The sequence below is a fragment of the Pinus tabuliformis genome, chromosome J (genome assembly GCF_031772625.1).
Source record: "Pinus tabuliformis cultivar Carrire ecotype Pingquan chromosome J, CPIR1, whole genome shotgun sequence".
NCBI classification, from domain to species: Eukaryota; Viridiplantae; Streptophyta; class Pinopsida; order Pinales; family Pinaceae; genus Pinus; species Pinus tabuliformis.
In genome coordinates, this window is record NC_142295.1 from 1072541927 (window position 1) to 1072562007 (window position 20081).

Below are 20081 nucleotides of genomic sequence, written 5' to 3' on the forward strand. Positions count from 1 at the left end.
GTCCACTATGTGGCCAAATGACTTGTATAAACAAAGTAAATAAAATGTCACCATAAAAAATAAAAACTTGGGAACTTATTATTCAACCTTAAAGAAAAACATATCCATAATCATGTCAACTAAGTTACATGCTAAAAATATCATGTTGTAGATAACTTGTGAAAACAAATGGAAAACAAAAAATACAACATATAATAAATAATGTATGATAGTTGGTTGCCAGTTTGCATCATTGAAGAAGAAATTCCTCCTACGGTTACCCATACATGTGTGTGGGTAACATGCCCAAATATTCCATGATCCTTAGGTTCTAGAGGAAGTAAACCTCCTACTAACATAATGATTGATTGTTACATCTTTGCCTTTCCTCTTCTTTGTGAGTCCAAAAAAAGAAAGCAAACCTCCTCAAAGAAATGTCTAAAAGCATGGGGTGTAATCTTATCTTTTCCAAAAATTCAATTCTCAATCCAAAATATGTTGACTAGGTCACCTCTTAAAGAAGGTGCTCATGACTTTAAATGTAGGCTAGAAATGTCAACCAATTAGCTGAAAACAAAACACAGGAAATGGAAAGCCTCTATCAAATTAATTTTGGATCTGAAAGTACGAAAAGGTGGAGGGTTGATCTGCTTCACAAGGTCTAGGAATAATATTTTTGTTGAGTGCCTTTCTTATGTTAATCTCACCCTACTATCATAGAGCACATTTCATTATTTTCACAGAGTTTGATCTCATTATTGTTTCTTCTTGTTCATCCATCAATTTTCCTCACTGATGGAATAAGTGACAATGCAATGTTTTTTTGTTGTTGCTATAGTTGTACTTTCAAACTTGTGCTAGAATAAATAGGCATAAAACCAATAATAATTTTATAGTTTCTCCATTCTAGTCATGTTCTTCAAAGAACTCTGCAAACTGTGAGTTCCAACTACACTTCAGGAATTTATTAATGCCACGAATCATCAATGTGGTGCATTGTTGAACTGAAGAGATATCAAATGTGCCCAAACAAGCATATAAATGCTTTCTCTTTGGAAGATGAAGAGGGGTCAACCTAACATGGGTCTAGGAATAAATCCACCATAGAAATTCTTGGAATAAATTGGCCCTTGATCAACTTCCTCCTTCGAAATAACACATTTAAGAGTGTAAAAACCTCCATTCTAGGTTGAATATAAGTGATCCACATGGTTTTTAGAAAATCCCATACAACCCTCAATGGATTGAGCCATTCTACTCGTACGCACTCTAACATTGAAGTAGGATGGCTCTCCTTCACCTACAGAAGCCTTAATGATTTCATAAACAAATGCATGCTCAGAATATAAGGATATGGAAATAATTCTTTCCATCTGTGTCATACTGCTTCAAATTCTGAATTTGCATGCAAGTCCTTCTTGTAATCATTTGGTATTGTTTTCAATTGTTTGTTTGCCACTTGAAAGGCTCCATTTGGGATATAATATACCTTTCCCAACTCAAAATCATTCTAATACTTCTCTGTAGCTTCCTTAAACACATTTCCCTGAATATGCTCAATTATTAGTCTGGAATTCTTGGAAAACAATAGCCACAAGGACTGCATAAAACACCGTCTCCATACACCCCTTAAAAAGTCTGATAATGTTGCAAATAATATAGAGTATGTTGATTAATAATTAAGCGAAAAAACGCAAAGAAAAACGTTGTCTTGATGTTGTCAATACAGATCTAAAAAATTCAATCAATAAATGCACAAGATATGCACCAATAATGAGGATGTTATAATCCAAATCTATTTATAATAGAGATGAAGAAATATGTCGATGATTTAATGCTATAGTTGAACTTTCCCTATTTTCCTAAATAGAGCAGCAACCTCCTGGTATATATAGCGTGTCCCACTGGTGGTCAAGCTATAGAATATGGATGGAGGGACCATAGTAAATCTAACAACCTTTATATCATTTTTCTTTACTACCAACACACTCCAATATCTTCTTGAATACAAATTCCTTTTGCATCTCCAGAATGTCATCAATTTGAATCTAGAACTTTCATATCATCTTACTCACAAAAACACTGAAATGTTGCTTTCACTTGTTGTCTTAAATTCTTGAAGCTGCTCAGTTTGTCAATCTTAGTGTTGTAGATGATGGTATTCCTATGGGTTTGCGGGATGCAATGTTCATTCATGATGTTTAAAGGTGTCTTCTTTAACTACTAGTATAAATGATACCACCAAAATGATCCTGAGAAATACATCTTTTACAAAGTTGCTACTACATATTTTGTACCTTATCATTTGTTTTATCATAACTATGAGTACCCCACATTAAATCTGGGAGTGCCACATGAATTTCATTGCTTTCACAAGTGTGAAAATATAAATGTAGACGTGGGATTATGGATATATGGGAGACACAACCATATAAGGTCACACCTTACCACTAAATGCCTAGAAAAAATTATGAGCCTAAATTATACAATGAAGATTGACATCAGTTAACATTAACACCAGTCATCATTATGAAAACCTAATATATCAAGGAACTAAGAATCAAACAACTAAAGACAAACTTAGGTGCTTGTCTTTAGGTGGAAGTGGAAGAAGGAAAAAGACCAAAACACTTTGAGATAGAGTATGTTTAGATTCTAGAATATTAAACTGGCAGCTGAGAATTCCAATTTATTTTGTATTTACAAATTTGTGAAAGAAAAATAAGAAGGCATGAATGGAAATGAACAACTTGCAAAAATAAAAATATTATATAATAGAATATGTTTGCAAGACTAGAGGTTGGACTAATACATTATTTACAAATAAAAATGTTGAATTTTGATTAAGAAATATTAAATAGAGAGACAATAATTTCAAAAAACAACTTCCAAAAAAAAACCACTTTGAAAAGAGAAATCAGTTGTTCATTTTGAATACAATATTTAAAATAAATTAAATAAATTCACAATACGCAGAAAGAATTTTCCAAAGACAAACCACATTGAGGTGCCTTAAGAATTCAAGAACAGAATAAAATAGGATCAAGAGACAATACAAAAATACACAATACACTAACAATATTATATCGGCTAAAATGGACAAGAAGGGATCATTATTGCCAATAAGTAATTTATTGAAAGTTATACCACACAAAACATCTTGGAGCATTGGTCATCTTGCATCGGATCCACCTTAAATCAATTCCTTCTTATGGAGGTTCCTTAGACCACTTATAACAAATAATTGGTTACATAATGTAGGTGTTAAATAGGGCATTGTCTATTGAGCGTCAATTTTGCCTGGAGAGCAAAAAATCTTCGAAATATGATTAATATTTTTTCAAAAAATATGACAATGTTGCTTGAATCTTTTTTTTAATGATGGAAATGGATTCAACACCATCAAAAACCCCTAGGGAACCCAAAATATTGAAAATTGTAACTCGGATTTCAAAAATTCCACCGAATTTTATCAAAATCATGCAGGAGTTTCCATTCTTTTTTAGAAACAATGATGCCTCGTTAGACTACGATGTTAAATATTAATGGATCATGTAATTTTATCTTCAATGTATCCCTGACCTTGGTAATCATTAAAGTTATTCAAGTGAGTTTCATAATAATTATTTTTCAATAGTATTAATAATTACATTTATACACTCTTTTTAGAGGTGTATATTTTGGAATGGGTATTTCATAATTTTAATTTAATTATCAATAATTAGCAGGTGGATGGTAAGTATTTAATCTTTACAAAATATTTTCAGTATTAGTTATAAATAAAGGATTGAGATCCATGGTATCGGCCCATGGTATTATAACAAATCCTTTTATAATTTAAGAATCTCCAGGTTAAAGGGGTATGCCTTTGATAATTCCTTGAGAACTCTTGCTCTAAAGAAGGTTATCTAGCACTTTTGTTAGCATCACAAAAAGAGAAAACAAAAGGTGAAAACCTTTCCAAACTTCCCTGAACAAGCTAATTTCCTCTAACATAACCAAGGTCGTGGACAAGGAAATAACATCAATAAAAAAGGTTATTGTCACTTTAAATTGAGAAAGGGAAAAACCACAGGGCCTTCAACATAGAAAGAACGAATGGCCATCACATGATATCATGTGCCTTTTCAAAGTTAGTATTAATGAACATAAATTCTAACCCATTGTACTGGCCTTTTAATTCCATGTTAAATTACAATGACATTGAGTATAATATAATGCCCATTAGTGAAACTTGTTTGACCATGTCTAATGGTCTTAGGAAAATATGTCTCAAACTTTGTGCCAATGCTTCGTCTATGATTTTAAATGTGACATCAAATAACATTATCAAGTGCCCGTTCATGATTAACTCAAAATATTCAAGTGTTGGAATGAACATGATAAAACCTTTGTTGAAGGAACTCCTAAATGATTGTCACTAAAGTGCTTCGTTATACCCCTGTCATGGTTCAGGTTTGAAAAAATCTCATGTATACTTCTAAAAGTCACACGAGTAATCATTAATCCCTCAAGACTTATCATTGGCCATTTTTCCAATGCAGTGATTAACTCATTTAAAATTAAACCATGATCACATAGCCTTTGTTGTTCATTAGAAAACCATCAAGGAATTACACCAATAGACATTTGCATGGCCACTTTTTTTTTATATCAACTTGTTTTTGAAAAGTAATATTATAATGATTTCAAACACTTTTTTGATATATACTTCATTAACCCTCCCTTCAATGTTGTTAATAACCTTGATCTATTTCATTGCTTCCTTTGATACAAGGTATCTAAAGAAAGCTTTGGTAGGCCCATCTCCCATCTTTAGCTAGTGCAAGAAAGCTTGAATTTAAGCCTCTTAACCTATGGACTTTTTTCAATTTTAAGAGAGTATTTCAGCTTTGTCTCCCTAACTTGAGTCTATTAAAAGAGTTTCCTTGCAATTGTGTAAACCCTTGTTACAACTGCTTCATTATAGCCTTGTGCTTTTTTATTTTAAAAGTTAATATCAAACCTCACATAGCCTTGCACTCAAATAATGACTCATGTCTTAACATCTATCCTAAGTGTATACAACTTTCGTTTTCTCTAGGTCAAGGCATCAAATTCCAAATACACTTAGTAATGTCAAGAAGGTTGCCTTTTTTGAGATATATTCAACATAAGTCCTAAATTTTGAATCGTTTCCTTGATAGAATCTAAGAAATGGGAAAAAAAAATTGGTGATTTGAAAGGGTGAGCTCACTTAAATGTTGCATCAACTTTATATGCCCATGGTTGAAGAAGGAAAAAACTTTGCTTTGATAGTGTGGCTCCATCTATCCTTTTCAAAGTCTATTAGACCAAGTGAACCATGTTGTAGGTGAGTCCTTATAACATTACAATCATACACATTGACTATAACCTTAAGGACATTACATGTCATATGTTCCCTTGGTAGTATGCAATTAGATAGTGTATCATTTTTATAGTGTCTATTTTTCCATTAATGTCTAAACATTATGGGGATCCTGAAGACATTGCCATTCGACCTCTTGAAAATATTGCATTTAAGGTGTTTTCTTGAGACTATCAGTACAATTTCACACTTCTCTCAAACAACCACAAAATTCATATCTATGATGTTGCTTTCATCTCTTGAAATTTGGCATCAGATACATTGTATGTGTTTCTTGTGAGTTTTCCAAGTAATCGACCTATAAATCATGATTCCAGAACTTCATTTAAAAAAAATACATTCATTGAGACAACATCGCTCTTGTTTTGCAACAATTTAGATTAGGTGAGTTCAATTTTGAAGTCCTCAATAAGTCACCAGTTGATGATGAGGCACGATACTCTTTTGATAGAATCAAGGATCAAATTATCATGATCATTGGATAGTAACAACCGTAACTTCCATAGAAATTAGGGTAGATTGTGGATAAAGGTGTAATAGGGTTCTTCATAATATGAATACCCTTGTTCTACAATAATATGAATCACATTTTTTACCTTTATCAATCAATAATAATCTCAAAATTTGGATCCACGCCAAGAAGGATATTACTATTTACAAAAAACACAAGAAAACTAGTGAACAAAGAAACAAATAAACAAAGAGCACCATTCTCCAATTAATAAATTCCACCAATATGTTCATTAGTACTTTTATAATTCATTTTTAATAGAAGCTTATCTTGACAAAAGGTGTCTTAATAATAACGCTAATTACCTGCATTGGTTCACCGTCCTTATCATTAGAGTTTGGGCCCTTTCCAAAGAACACAACACGATTATTAGATACAAATGTATTACCATCATCACCAGATATTGTTTCAAGTATACTTGTCTTATCTATTTCTTTTCTTCGTCTTGTTTCAGCCCTTGCTGATGTTGAAAAATTAATGGTTGGCAACTTTGTAGTTGAGGTGGTTGTTGGAGGTGCCATTGGATGAGGATATGCGAACAATGAAGGTTTTGAATCAAATATAAATTCAAACTTTGGGGTATTCAAGTCATAGTTAACCCCAATAAAAGAATTTGGTACAAAAGACAAGCTCGAAAAGTAGATGAGCCGATACCAATACCAAAACTATGTGAAGAATTCCATTCCAATAACTATAGTCATTCTATCATACATATAACTAAAAGTACTTTAATAGTTACATTCCTAAAACCTACATCTAAAATACCAGAAGCCAAAATTGCACCCATCTTACTCATGTATCCTCATGCTTATCGAGAATTATTTTCTCTAGTTGACACCTGAAACAATATCAAGAAATCATTTCAGCTTTGTGAAAATTGAAATAAATGTATATACCAACATTTTGAAAACAACTTGGTAAGTGATGGAAATATTTGCTTTTAAACTTTGAACTTCCTTGAAGTACTACTATGCCATTTTAAAGTCTAGGGGATAACATACTTGAAGTTACCTACACATCATTCACACGATTCATTGGTCTGAACAAAAACCATAACCATTGCTATTAAAGCTCCTTCAACAAAATCAACTACATCTAATGTCAAAGGCTCTAGCAGCGAAATGGCTTCACTCAATCCTATAACATCACAAGAAAAACCCATTGTTATAGGTTCTCCATATCTAACATGTGGATTGTAAGACTTGGAAAGTAACGTCCTAACCTGTGGTGTCTGTGAAAATGCAAGGAAAATTGTCAAATCAAAATAGGAAAATAGAAATAGTAGTAATGTTTCTGACATATTTATGCAAAACATTCCACTTATGATTTTGTCTATAAAAAGATAATTCTATCGACATGCATAGAAAAAATTAACCTGCTCGCGTTTTGAGCATAAAACAAACCCAAGGGCCAACACTGCAGTTTTTCTCACATCATCACTGACATCTGAGACAACAAAGTGGAGAAGGTGTCAGATAGCCTTGTTATTGGTTGTTCCACAATATGCCAGGATGATTGAATACATTCCAACATATTGCAAAATAGGATCTTGATCCCATGCTATTTGTTCAATAAGTGTATTTGCCTCCTCTTCTCTTCCATAGTGAGTAAGGGCTATTCCATGTGCAGAACCCCTGCATGTCATTTCTAAATTAGAATCATATCTTCTAGGTAGACTGAGGCAAAATAGGAAAATTTAATAGCTTCATGTAAAATACTTATTTGAAAGTAGAGTTCTTTGTTACATAAAAAACAATTAATACCTGATAATCTTCTCATGTTGTGTCATGTGCATATGCAAGAATTTCACTAGCTTTTTCACTTGTAGTCCCAACCATAAGGAGACCTGTGCTAATACCTACATCTTCCCCAACAATTGTACTATCTAAATAGAGGATATTCTTTATATCCTCATAAATTTCTTCATCGACAGTTGATAAAGCTGCCAATCCCAAACCCAAGCATGCACCACATTGAATTACCATAGAAATTATGGCACACATCTGTAACGACTCCCTTCAGAGAAAAACATGCTGGAAAAATAGGTTGAATCAACTTTTTTATTATAAAATACTACATATTTGCAAAGGAATGATATACTTCAAGATTTGCATTGTGTAAGATTTCACAAAGAAACTGTTTGATCCCTTCTCCATGATTTGCCTATATAAGTCCCAAGGCATATAGGGCTTCACCCTAAAAAAAGGGACTTCCACCTCCACTAGCACAATTCTAAGGAATATAAGGAGCCATCAAAGAACATCCTTGTTGAAGATGACCCCTATGAATGACTCCCAAGCTAGCTGTAGCACTAAAATTTTCCCAGTTTTTGGCTCTGCTCAGCCATCCTAGTAACACAGTAGATCAAAACCATAAAATATTGTAATATTAAAACAAAATTCTGTAAGAAAAATTTAAATGTGAACACAAACTTATTGTAAATATAAAAGCACAGTTGAATGACCAAGTTTTCCCTGGGGAAAGTGTTTGCAATTGTTCCAGCATGCATCAACGCATTGTCATAAATGGTCGCATTGTGGCATACACTATTGTGCATTTCAATATATTATTTTATGGTTTACAGTATGAGGAGATCTGACCTGCACATAACAAATATTGATTTAGTTTAGAAAAATCTCTTGTATTTAGAAGTAGTAACATTGACATATCTAAACTTTCAATTTTAAATTTAAATTTAAAAAAATAAAAAAATCCATGTAGTAGTAAAAATAGAAACCTATCCATCATTATCCCATCCCTTGGAAAAAGAAAATTACAAAACTAATTAGAGAATTGCCAATACCAAATGTATTTAAACAACATTAAATTATATTAAATTATATTGTAGCCCCAAGGGTTAGCTCAATTGGTCGAGTTCCTGTTGCTAAGTACCTCGCCAGTTGGGAGGTCATGGGGTCAAATCTCCTCAATGCCCTTGGGGTTAGGCCATTCTTGTTTGGTCGGAAGGTAGATCCCTTCGGGTTGATCTACATGGATTTTTCCCGTGGGTGTAGCGGCCACCTAGCGTTTGTGAACTACCCTTAAAAAAAACATTAAATTATATTATATGATTTACAAAAGAAAATTGATTCACCAAGGCCAACAAGGATAAAATATTTTGAGGGGGGCTTTAAGTAAATGTGCTTGTTATTAAATAGTTGTTCACTTTAATCTAGAAGATGAAGTTCCAAACATGACACGAGTACTTAAAGAGCATATCATCTCTCTTGTGTTGGCCTACAAGTGCTTGTAAGGGCTAAGTCCCACATTGAATTGTTGGCCTCTCTTATCTCTCATATAAATAGAGGAAGGAGAGTTTTCCCATTAAAATATGCTCATTCACATTGGTGCACATTGCACACAAGGAGCATCCTACAGGTCTAGGGTTAAGTTTTATCCCTTGAAGATCAGAGATAAGGGTTTTCCGATCAAACTCTAGGGTGGAATTGCGAAGAAGAAAATGAAGAGAGGACCTCTTGATCTGGAGGATGTGTTAGAGTGATGCTTTCATATTGGATCTTCTTGGTTGCTATGGTTTTATCGATTCACCCTAGCTAGGGTTTGGAGCACGGGGAGGGGATTTGTACCAAACTTGAGATAAATCCATGATGTGTACATGTGATTCATTTTGAGCACGTTAATTAAGTTTGCAGTTGTCCAAAAACTTATGCAATTTCCAAAATTTATTTAGTTACATATGTTCTTTATGCATTATTATTTACAACCATATATTTGTTGTTGATTTGACACAAGTAAAAGCATAATTGTGAAGTTATTTGACATCTAAGTGAAGAGTATAAGCTGCTTATTTTACTTTTTCCATGATTCCATTATTACTGTTGTGAAAGGGTATTTTCAGATTTGGCTATTGGCAGATGAGTTTCCTTAAAATGGATTGAAACTTAACCCTTTGATTTGGTATCTTTTCTCCTTGAATTGCCAAGAAGTCTGGGTTGTTCTGAACTGAAACATTGTACTCTTTCCATTGTTGCTTCATATAGGGTTGTGATCCGAGAAACCTTATAGGATGATGATAAATGTTTTTATTTACATTGAATTTCTAATTCCAAGAGATATCTAATTTCCAAAGGTGAGGTCCAAGTAATTTGGATGTAAAATTTGTAGACTTCCTCTCTAATGGCCCAATTTAGTTCTTCTCTAGTCGACAAGGGATGGCTTGGCACATCTAGAGAGTACCTGAAGTGGGAAAGGTGCTCTAGGGAGAAGTTCATCCACTGGAGAAGTCAAGGGGCCTCTTAAAACCAATCTTGGGGATTTATGATTGATTGTGGATGCCATTAAAATACACCACTTTTCCCAAAATCATAGAATCAATAGGATAATAAAAAGGTGTCAATTTACCTTGTAAAAATTTTCAAGTATTGATATCAGACATGTGATGAGAAACACAAATATGAGAAAATTTAAATTCTGAAATAGGTAAAATAATGCCCTCAGATCCACACATAAGTGGTATCTTTGGGTGGTTTAAATATCAAGACAAGAATATATCAATGTTTGATGGAGCATCTAGAAGGAATTCCATCCCTTCTGAATCTTGAGTAATTTATGACACAGAAGAGTCCAAGTGTAAAGTTGCATGAAATGCAAGTATTCAATCAAGTAATATGGAAGAACCTCTGGCAGCCATGACAGGGCTTTAATTGTCAATTGATTACACAAGCAAGCAATAATTTTCATACAATACTCAAATTGATTGTGGAAGCCATTTAAGTATCTCATTCTATCCAAAATCACAAGATCAACATGATAATATAGATGTGCAAATTCACCATGGAGAAATTTTCAAACACTAAGTTAAACATCCAATAAGAAGAATGACAAAAAGGTTCATGTGAAGGAAAATGAGGCCATTGTCCCGGTGGGAGAACTAGATATCCATTTTCCTGACAAATATTTCAACATCTTAGTCCCAAGTATTCCCTAGCACCATGGCCAAGACAAATGCTTTTCAAACGCTGAGATTGGAAAAGTGATAAGAAACAGTGGAAGCATATCAAAGAGGCTAGTGGGATGGAAAATGAGGTCATCGCTAACACCAATGGGGGGACTAGAGATCCATTTGCACCATACTGACATCAATGTATCAACTCCAAAAATTCCTTAGTACCACAACCAAGCCAAATGATTTACAGTACATATCTTGTTACCATTTGTATATGTATGCAATCCCAGTATTTCCAATAGTTGTAACTTCTAAATTATCAGTTGTTAGGTTGATTAGCTTTCATTCATTTTAGAAGCTTAAAGGAAAAGGGAAGCATGGATATTTGGCTATAGAGTTCTACTCCTGTTTCTCATTTTTACAGTTTAATGGTTGTATTTTTCATGTCCAAGTAAAGGGTGCTTCGTGTTTCCCTCAACTTATATATGTAATCTCCAGTTCCAGTATTAATATAAATCTTTGTCACTCTTAAGAGAAAAACAATAGAAGAACTGTGACCATTTGAATTCGATGCTTAAGCTCCCCACTATGTGCCCAACTATCTCTGTAATGATTCCTTTGGACAAAGTCCCAATATAATATACTCACAACATTCATTGATAGAACTTAGAACAATATTATATTCTCATTATTTTAACATGGTTGCATACTAGTTTCATTAAAAAATCCAACTACAAGTTAAAGCACACAAAAGTCATAAATGCATATTAGGGAATACTAAATCAAATTGCAAAAAAAAATGACATTCAAAAACATTGCACAAGATGAGACTTCGGACCTATTGTGACTATACAAAAATTGCAATATCAGAAGTATAGCCATTTCACCAGACAAAATTCCTTTAATCTTTGCTAATCTTTCTTCATAAATGCCTTCTATTATATCCAATTCATTATTAGATCCATTGGGAACAGCGGCACCATCTTTCATTTGTACACCATCAGAGGTATCCATTGCAATAGATGTTTAAGCCAAAGCATTGTTTCCATTATTAGAAACATCACCTGAACAACTAAAGATTGTCTAACATCTACACTTCTTGTGCTTTTCTACTTGAGCTCAGGAAGTTGGTTTCTAACATTTATTAGGAAAGTCTGATCCTCATTTTCAAGAAAATCAAATTCTATCTGAAAGGCCAACAAGGCATTATCCTACAAAAAAGGGAGCAAAAATATTGGTTTCAATTCTAAACAGTGAAAATGCAACCCAATATCAGCTTAAGTTCATCCATTATCAAAATTTCCTTAAACAGAGAAACATGCAACCACTATCAAGATTTCCTAAAAAATTACCTTGTCCCCTCTTAGGAGTTTCTCCAATATACTTGCAACAGTTCTAGACTCCTTCAGAAACATGAGGCAGTGACAAATGCTTAAATAATAAGGTGAGGGTAGTTTTTGATATATTTTAACAAGGAGTGCAAGAATCTACAAAACCAACGTAGGTTTTATAAGTCAAATAACATGTTGCATGTCCTATAATGTGGTTATCAGACTTTAGATAGTTAGGTGCAATTAGAACATTAAATTGGCTTAACATATATGAGTCCCAAAAGATGATGAATACCAAAAGAAAAGCATGACATTTACTACAAAGAAAGTGAATTTGCGGTGCTAAGAGTGAAATTATAAAAGAAATTCCAAGCATGTTGATTCTTTCTGAACATGGGTTGTAATTTACCAATATAAAACCACAGTTTTAAAATTTTTCCATAGATTTTTGAACGTACCACCTTTCCATGTTTTTATGAATAAAGTTCATCTGCTAATTACCATAGGAAAACCATGCAAATGTCATGGAAACTTCCCAATGCATAAAATGCCATAATTGACTAAGCATATTCATTTCCAGGTACACCTTTACCTATTTTTATAAATAGAGTTTATTTGCTAAATACCGTAGGAAATCCATGAAAATAAGATAACTTCCAACAACAAAAAATGCCAAAAATTCATTTCTTAAAAAATAGATACATGAAATGTTTAAAGACACTTGTAATTCTCTCTTAGTAATTTTCTTAATATTTGAGAAACAATAATATAGGAAGAAAACAGTACAGTACAATAAGACTGCCTCTTACAATCTTAACCAATATATGGAGTATTCATCAATGGTAGTAAAAGTATGTGTCCTAAATTCCTAATTGCTAGTAAAGTCCCATGCAAATGATTATAGATTAGTGAAAAACACTAGAAGGTTTAACAGTCAACTAAGAAAACATATAATTTCTTCGTAGATGCACAAAACTATTAGATATATTTATTTCATGTTGACACTCTCTTCTACCAACAAATCCATGAGAAACATTAATGCAGTATGAAAGCATTCGAGCAACAATATTACAATAGTAGGACCCAAATATAAGTGAATAATATGTTTCCATTATCACAAGAGAAACCCAATAGCTACTTTCTCGCACCATACATATTGTGCTCCAATTTGAATTATATTCAAAAGAAATTTGTTAGTACTAGCAGTTGTGTTTGAACTAGAAAAGATTGGGGGCTACAACCATTCCTATATAACCTGAGACAAGAGAGCTACGTTGAGCTGACAAAATCCTATCTTTCCCCTTCCCCAAGCCAAAACAGGGAGAAGGACAATTTTTTTTTACATCAACGTTTTTCACTGTCATGACCGGTACCACATGAGTATTATCTAAGAAATTGATTACATAGAAATATACATTGACAAAAAATACCTAATACATAGAGCCTAATAAAGAATAGTCGAACTTTGTAAGCAAACACTAGGAAACCAATGTTTTATTCCAATCAACTTCTTTTTTGTGTGATTATTTTCTTTTTTTTCGTCCTGTCATGATAGGCAGGGAACTAGTGGTCTATTTAACTACTCTTGCATGTGAAGAAGCCCTCTCAACACCCTAAATTGGAGGATCCTCCCTTGGTGGCTTGGCATAATAATTCAAAGCCTATTCAACTTAAATCTTCTTTGTCCCCTCCAGATCCTTTAATTTTCCTCATGGACCACCAAAGACTCAAATTTTGCTTCTTCTCCTTATTACTGCTCACCTAATACCTTGAAATTGTTGTAGACTGAGCACAAAACTAATAATTTGGTTTGAGTGGATTACAATAAAGGTTGTCGACATTTCCTCCTAGTCATTGTTCGCATCAATTTCTCTTTTGACTGAGTCTAGGTCACTAGCCTTTCTTATAGTCTCTTTCAAAATGATCATTGTCATGAAAAATGTTGCATTTGAAAAGGATTTGTTTCTAACCTAGGCTACGAAGGTGAAATCGATGGTTTGAGTTCAATTGAATGGCTTTAGGCATACCTTTCGCCAGTTATTAACAAGTCTTTGGGACTACTCTATACAAGAATTTCCCAATGTTGTTTCATATAAGCTAGTAGATCAAGACATCCAAAAAGTGAATGACAAGTGCAAAACGTGAACCCACATTGGAACTATCTTAGGGATGTCCTCTTCTAAATTGAAGTCCAAAAACCAATGATTCAGATATAGACCTTTCGATCCCAAGAAATAAGGACCACTCCAAAATATCAGATATTTGGCTTCCCTTAGATAGAACAAGAAAATGATAAATCCAACAACCATGAACAAAGAAACTTACTGATCCCCTTCATCAGTGGAAGCCAATATAGAGCTCAAGAAATTGGAAACATTTCATGGACCAGACAAGGGCAGAAGGGATTCAAAATAACTTAGGTTTCAACTATCAGTGTCATTTCTAGGATTTAATGTATGTAGCAGAGGGCATATCATCTTCCTTTAGATTTCTTATATATGTTATCAAACCCCTCATTCAAAATTCTATTACTGTTTACTTGTCATTACCAAGTTGATATCAAGAAATGCAGTTTGCCTTTGATTTCTTGGACATTCTGTAATTTTCAAAAGAAGGTAAACAGGCTTGGCTTGATTCCCAAGGAACTATCTTAGTAGCTAAAATAGCTAAATGCCTTGGCAATTATTAGTATGAAATTTTCTTCAAAATCCTATGCATGCCCATTTCATCTTTGATCCTTCCATACTTTGTGATATAGTTAGCCCAGTTGAAACCTTTAAATTATTTGGATCCAGTTTTCATAGTAGAATGTGGCAGGCCACAAGCTTGGAAGTTGGTATCTAAGCAGTTGCATTGGGATTCTCTGGACTATTGTCAGCAATATAGAGTTTCTCCAGTGATTGAGGACAACTTGGGTAACTTCCCTCTTTTACCAACAAACACCTAATGAAAAAAGGATTTCATATGTGGCATGAATTCTGGGATATGAACAAAGTGTAATGGCTATCCGAGTAAGAAAAAATCAGTATCATAATCTTAAACCTATTGAACACCTATCCTTTACTACAATATGTCAGATAATTCTAGAAACTGTTAGTTTAAGCTGACATTGGATGTTCATGGGCTCATTTGGAAGGGGCTGGTTATGGTCTTATGGGAGGCCTTGTTGAACTGTGAAATGGAAGATCAGTGGTTCTGAAGCCAGGTGGATGCAGGGAATATTGAGGTGGTTGACTTTTCATAAAAAAATTACAATCAAGGATATGAGATCACTTCAGTTTTACTGATTAAGATGGTTCAGTTTGTGGAAGCATGAAATAGTCAAGTATGTGTTGACGAATGGTTCAAATGTCTGAACATTCAGGTCTTGAGTAGCTATCGATTATAACATTCTCTTAGTTTCTCCCCTCTACTAGAATGGAGTTCTGTTTGGAGGCTAGCTAATGGTCTTGGAGGCTGGCAGGTACATGTGATATGTGATCAGAATGTCAGAGTTGTTTTTCTTGTGAAGATGTCACTGTCATGTAACATTTCATGAGGTGCAATATCTGATCATCTTGTGCGAAAATTTTACATTCCAATCAAAATTGGCTCTCTGGGTTTGGGCTAGGATTGGCATGCTTAGAAGGGATATAGATTCTCTGATGTATGGAGCCAAAGCAGATATGTTAGAGCTCCTAACCTATGTAAGCTGGTGATTCCACTATATTGGATTTGTTAATTTTGATGTAAAGTTTATTGATTTTTTTATGAAAAGTGTGTGGTATTTTCAACCAATAATTTTTTTTGCATTTCTAGCTTAACACTTACTATATAATTGTAGTAATCAGTGCAATATGAAAATCCATGTTCAACAAATCCTCACAATCTTTCAATGAAATTTTTAATTATTTTTTCTTATTAGATCGACTATATAAAAAGTTAATCTAAGGACTAAGTCAAATATAAGGTTGATGACTAGAAACTGCATGCACCAATAGATGTATGCCAACAACTACAACCATATTGTATAACTAAATCTCTGCACATTTATTTGATCACACTAAATGTGCTCACATCAAAAAATGGAAAAATAATTGACAGAGACCTCTCACACAAAATAGAAATAAAGTTAAAAATATTGTTAAAAATCCACATGTTGGGCCATGGGACGTTAAGTAATGTAACATACAAAATTATATGATTCAAGTGATACTACAATTTAATTATACACAATTAAAAAAAATCCAAAATTCACAATAATAGTACGTACATTGGATGGTATAAGGAATAATGTTGTGTAGTCATTAGCATTTATTTTTTATCTCTCCCATATACAAGTTAGCAAAATAATAACTATACAGAGTCCCTTTCTTGAGAAAAGTGATTGCAGTTGCTCTGCATTTTATTTTTGGATGTCTGCAAAATAGAGGATTGTAAAAAAGAAACATTCTTGTCTTCTGACAAGATAAATAAGTGCATGTTCCTAGAAATGTAAGTCTATTTGTTTGAAGTTTTGGAGGTTTTTCTAGTTGATTTTCTAGTCTAATTTTTCCAAAATCGAGAAGGATTTGTTGGAATCACAAGTTTGAGTAGTGACTCTCCACAATCCAAGTGTCCCAGTGGTTTTTCAGGGTGATATATATATATATATATATATATATATATATAGATATATATATAGATATATATATATATATATATATATATATATATATATATATATATATATATAGATATATATATATATATATATATATATATATATCCGTGGAGAAAATTCATAATTTTCATTAATCACGAAATTACATGTTGTAGATGCTTATAGCATATGTAGAAGTGTGGGTAGAGCCACTTATAAAACAATACTCCATATGAAGTATTCTAAAAAAGCCCTCAGATAGGGCAGCGAACAAATGGGTATGAAAACCCCAGCAAATCTGCAGAAACAGTGCCCAAAATAAACCCCAAAAGGCCAATATTGAGCCCCGGAAACAGACCTGTAGAGGATACCCATACCCATTACAAAAAACAACAAATAAGAGCAGAGGTGCAACACCAGGACCCGACATCGAACCACCATAAGCAGATAAAAGCTCCTGAGAAGGGAAAACGAGAATAGTCAACTCTAGATCTGGCAGCCCAAACAAGTGGGAGAGGCACGAAATGAGGAAGAGAGAAGCCAAGGTAGCCACTCCTCCCCCGCCCCCCTCAAAACTCTCCTCCTGAATCAGAAGAAACCAAAGGTAGAAACAAAACTGCCCCATACTACATCAACAACCTTCAGAAACCCCAACGAACCCAGTCATGTTGTAGCGGTACAAAACAATGTAGAGACAGTCACCTCCACACCCCTATTCCCTCAACGCTCCAAATAACAACAGTGGATAAGCCAACGAGCATCCAAAATAGCACCATCTGCCGCAACAAAGGAACCCATCTGGTCCCAACCAAAGCAGAGGCGAGACCGGGGGCAGAGGCAGCTAGGGCAGCCTCCTCGCCCCCGCGCAGTGAAAAACCTAAAGACCAAAAAATTTCCCTGCTCCCGCACCGCAACTCAGATCAAAAACGCCAAAGGCCTCCTCCTTGGCTTGTCCACCAAAGCAGAATGGCACAGAAGGGATTCGAGCTGCAGACCTCTGAAACCTTCAAATCACGGACTCTCGCCTCCCTCCCAGATTTTCCACACAGGTTCTTCACGCCCAGATTTGGCAGCAGCTTCTTCAACCACGCAGACTTCCTCTTCACACTCTGCTCAGATGGACAGTATTGATAGCAAGCTGGACAGAGCAGTGGCCTCCCTTCTCACGCAGGTTCTGGACCAAAATGGTAGCACTTCACGCAGAGCAAAGTATGCAGTAAAAAACCTCAGTTTAAACAACACAAATAAAACATTGACCAAATTTTCTTTTAACAGATTCCAGCCAAAAACTCCAAAACATCTAATAATTAGACAACACCAATAGCCTTAGCCCTATAAAAATGATGTTGATACTCATTCTGAGGTGGATAGTGGGTTTATTTGTAGGAGTTAAAATAACATCATCTGTATTGAAAGATTGTTTCCCTCTGTCTCTACCAACAATAAAATTGACAATAACAAATGTCGAGTGAAAGTGAGATAATAACCTCAACCCTACAAAAATTTCATTCAGACTCATCCTCAACGCCTCAGTAGCTTTGCATTAGGTTTTTCCTTTCTAGCTAGAGAATATGCAATTCCAACCTCCTTTCAGTCAGTTTTAGATAGGTCTAACTAAAAAGACATAAACCAACCTCCTTAATCACCTTTGGAATGGTATCATACAAAGTTACATCCAAATTGATACGCAAATTGAGATATGTTGCCACACTAATGAAACCTTTTAAATATTACATTAGATTTGAGAACATTGTGTAGCATATGGGAAAAGTGTATATATTCTATGGAATTACTAAAACACTTGCAACCTAGATGTTTAAATAATAATAGAGAAGTTGCACCAGTGGTTCACTATATTTCTTGTTAGGAATACTGGGGGGGGGTGAATCAGTATTAATTATTTTTCATTCCAGTGATTGCCAAAATCATATATAGATATGTATATGTGTATACTAAACACAGAAATCAACAGCTGGAATAAATGTTTTTATTAAAACGCAAGACAGTGCAATGAAATAAATAAAATATAAGTATCTCTGACTGTGAGTAGTTTCCAAGCTCCAACTTGGACTTCAGTGAGACTCCAACCTCCAGAGCACCAACTCTATTTTGCCAAGACAACGATCTTGGACATAGGAGCACCAATTCCCAAGGACTTCAATCCTGTTCAATTCTGAGGCTCCAACCTCTTGGGCTCCAACCCAACTTTTGTATACACTGGTGTGTTGTTGCACTCTTTTCAGCGTCCGCTGCTTCTACTGCCCCCTTTGCCTCTACTGCTTCCACTATCTCATACTCAGGTTATACCATACACCAATAACCACATCAGTTCTCTGTTTTTGCTGCCTTTATACATTCCATGCCTCTGTCCATTCATTTCCTCTTTCTCATTGGCTCTTTGGCTTCCTTTCTCCGCAGGCTCTTCGGCTTCCTCAACGCTTGCTTGCCCTGTCAGTTACCTCCTCTCTTGCTTGCTTCTTCGGCTTCCCAGACTTCAGTTCCCTCATTCTATCCAACCGTTTCAATATTCACAGGATACATATATCAAAATTGTAACAACACTCTTGTTTTGCTCATGATCACAGGCATACATTGGAGTCGCTTCATTTAATAGACAGCCACATCTTATCCCAATCATAATCACCATGATTTGGTCTCCCGCACTATCGGGATTGTTCCTTACAGTATTTTTGCCTCAGAACCCAGCGCACGACATTTTTGAGTTACATAGGAAATATATGAAAAAACAGGCGAAAAAGCGCTAAAGGCGGACTTCAAATTTTAATTCACCCGCATTTAAACCTGTATCGGGTCCGCCTTGTAATCGCAATCGGCAGTCGCCAATGGTCGATGGCCGATGGGCCGATCCACTTGCGGATGCAATATTGCATTGGACCATGTTTTATATGCCCGTCGGGTCCGCATGCTTATCGCAATCGGGGACTGCCCTTGGCGGAGGTCCGATGCGATATCGCTATCGGCAATCGCAATGACCCACTTGACACTGTATCGCCGCTCTCGAAGTTCCGATGCAACATTGTGTGCCGGACCCGATATAGCTTCAACACTTCCATGAATAAGGTTTCAAATCCGCCGATAGTGTTAAAGCTTATGTACATTTGCGCCTCCGATAGTGTTATATATATATATATATATATATATATATATATATATATATATATATATATATATATATATATATATATATAGATATATAGATATATATATATATATATATATATATATATATATGCATAGTTATTGTTGCTGATGGTGTATTTGCATATATAACCAAGACTTCCACCTCTGTTTGCATTATATGCATATTTATATGGTTTTTAACC

At 34.5% G+C, this 20081-nt stretch overlaps 1 pseudogene; it reads right to left on the reverse strand.

Moving 5' to 3' along the window:
- Positions 1-6133: 6133 nt before the first annotated feature.
- LOC149230657 (26S proteasome non-ATPase regulatory subunit 1 homolog A-like) overlaps positions 6134-20081 on the reverse strand; it is a 33919-nt pseudogene continuing 19971 nt past the window's right edge.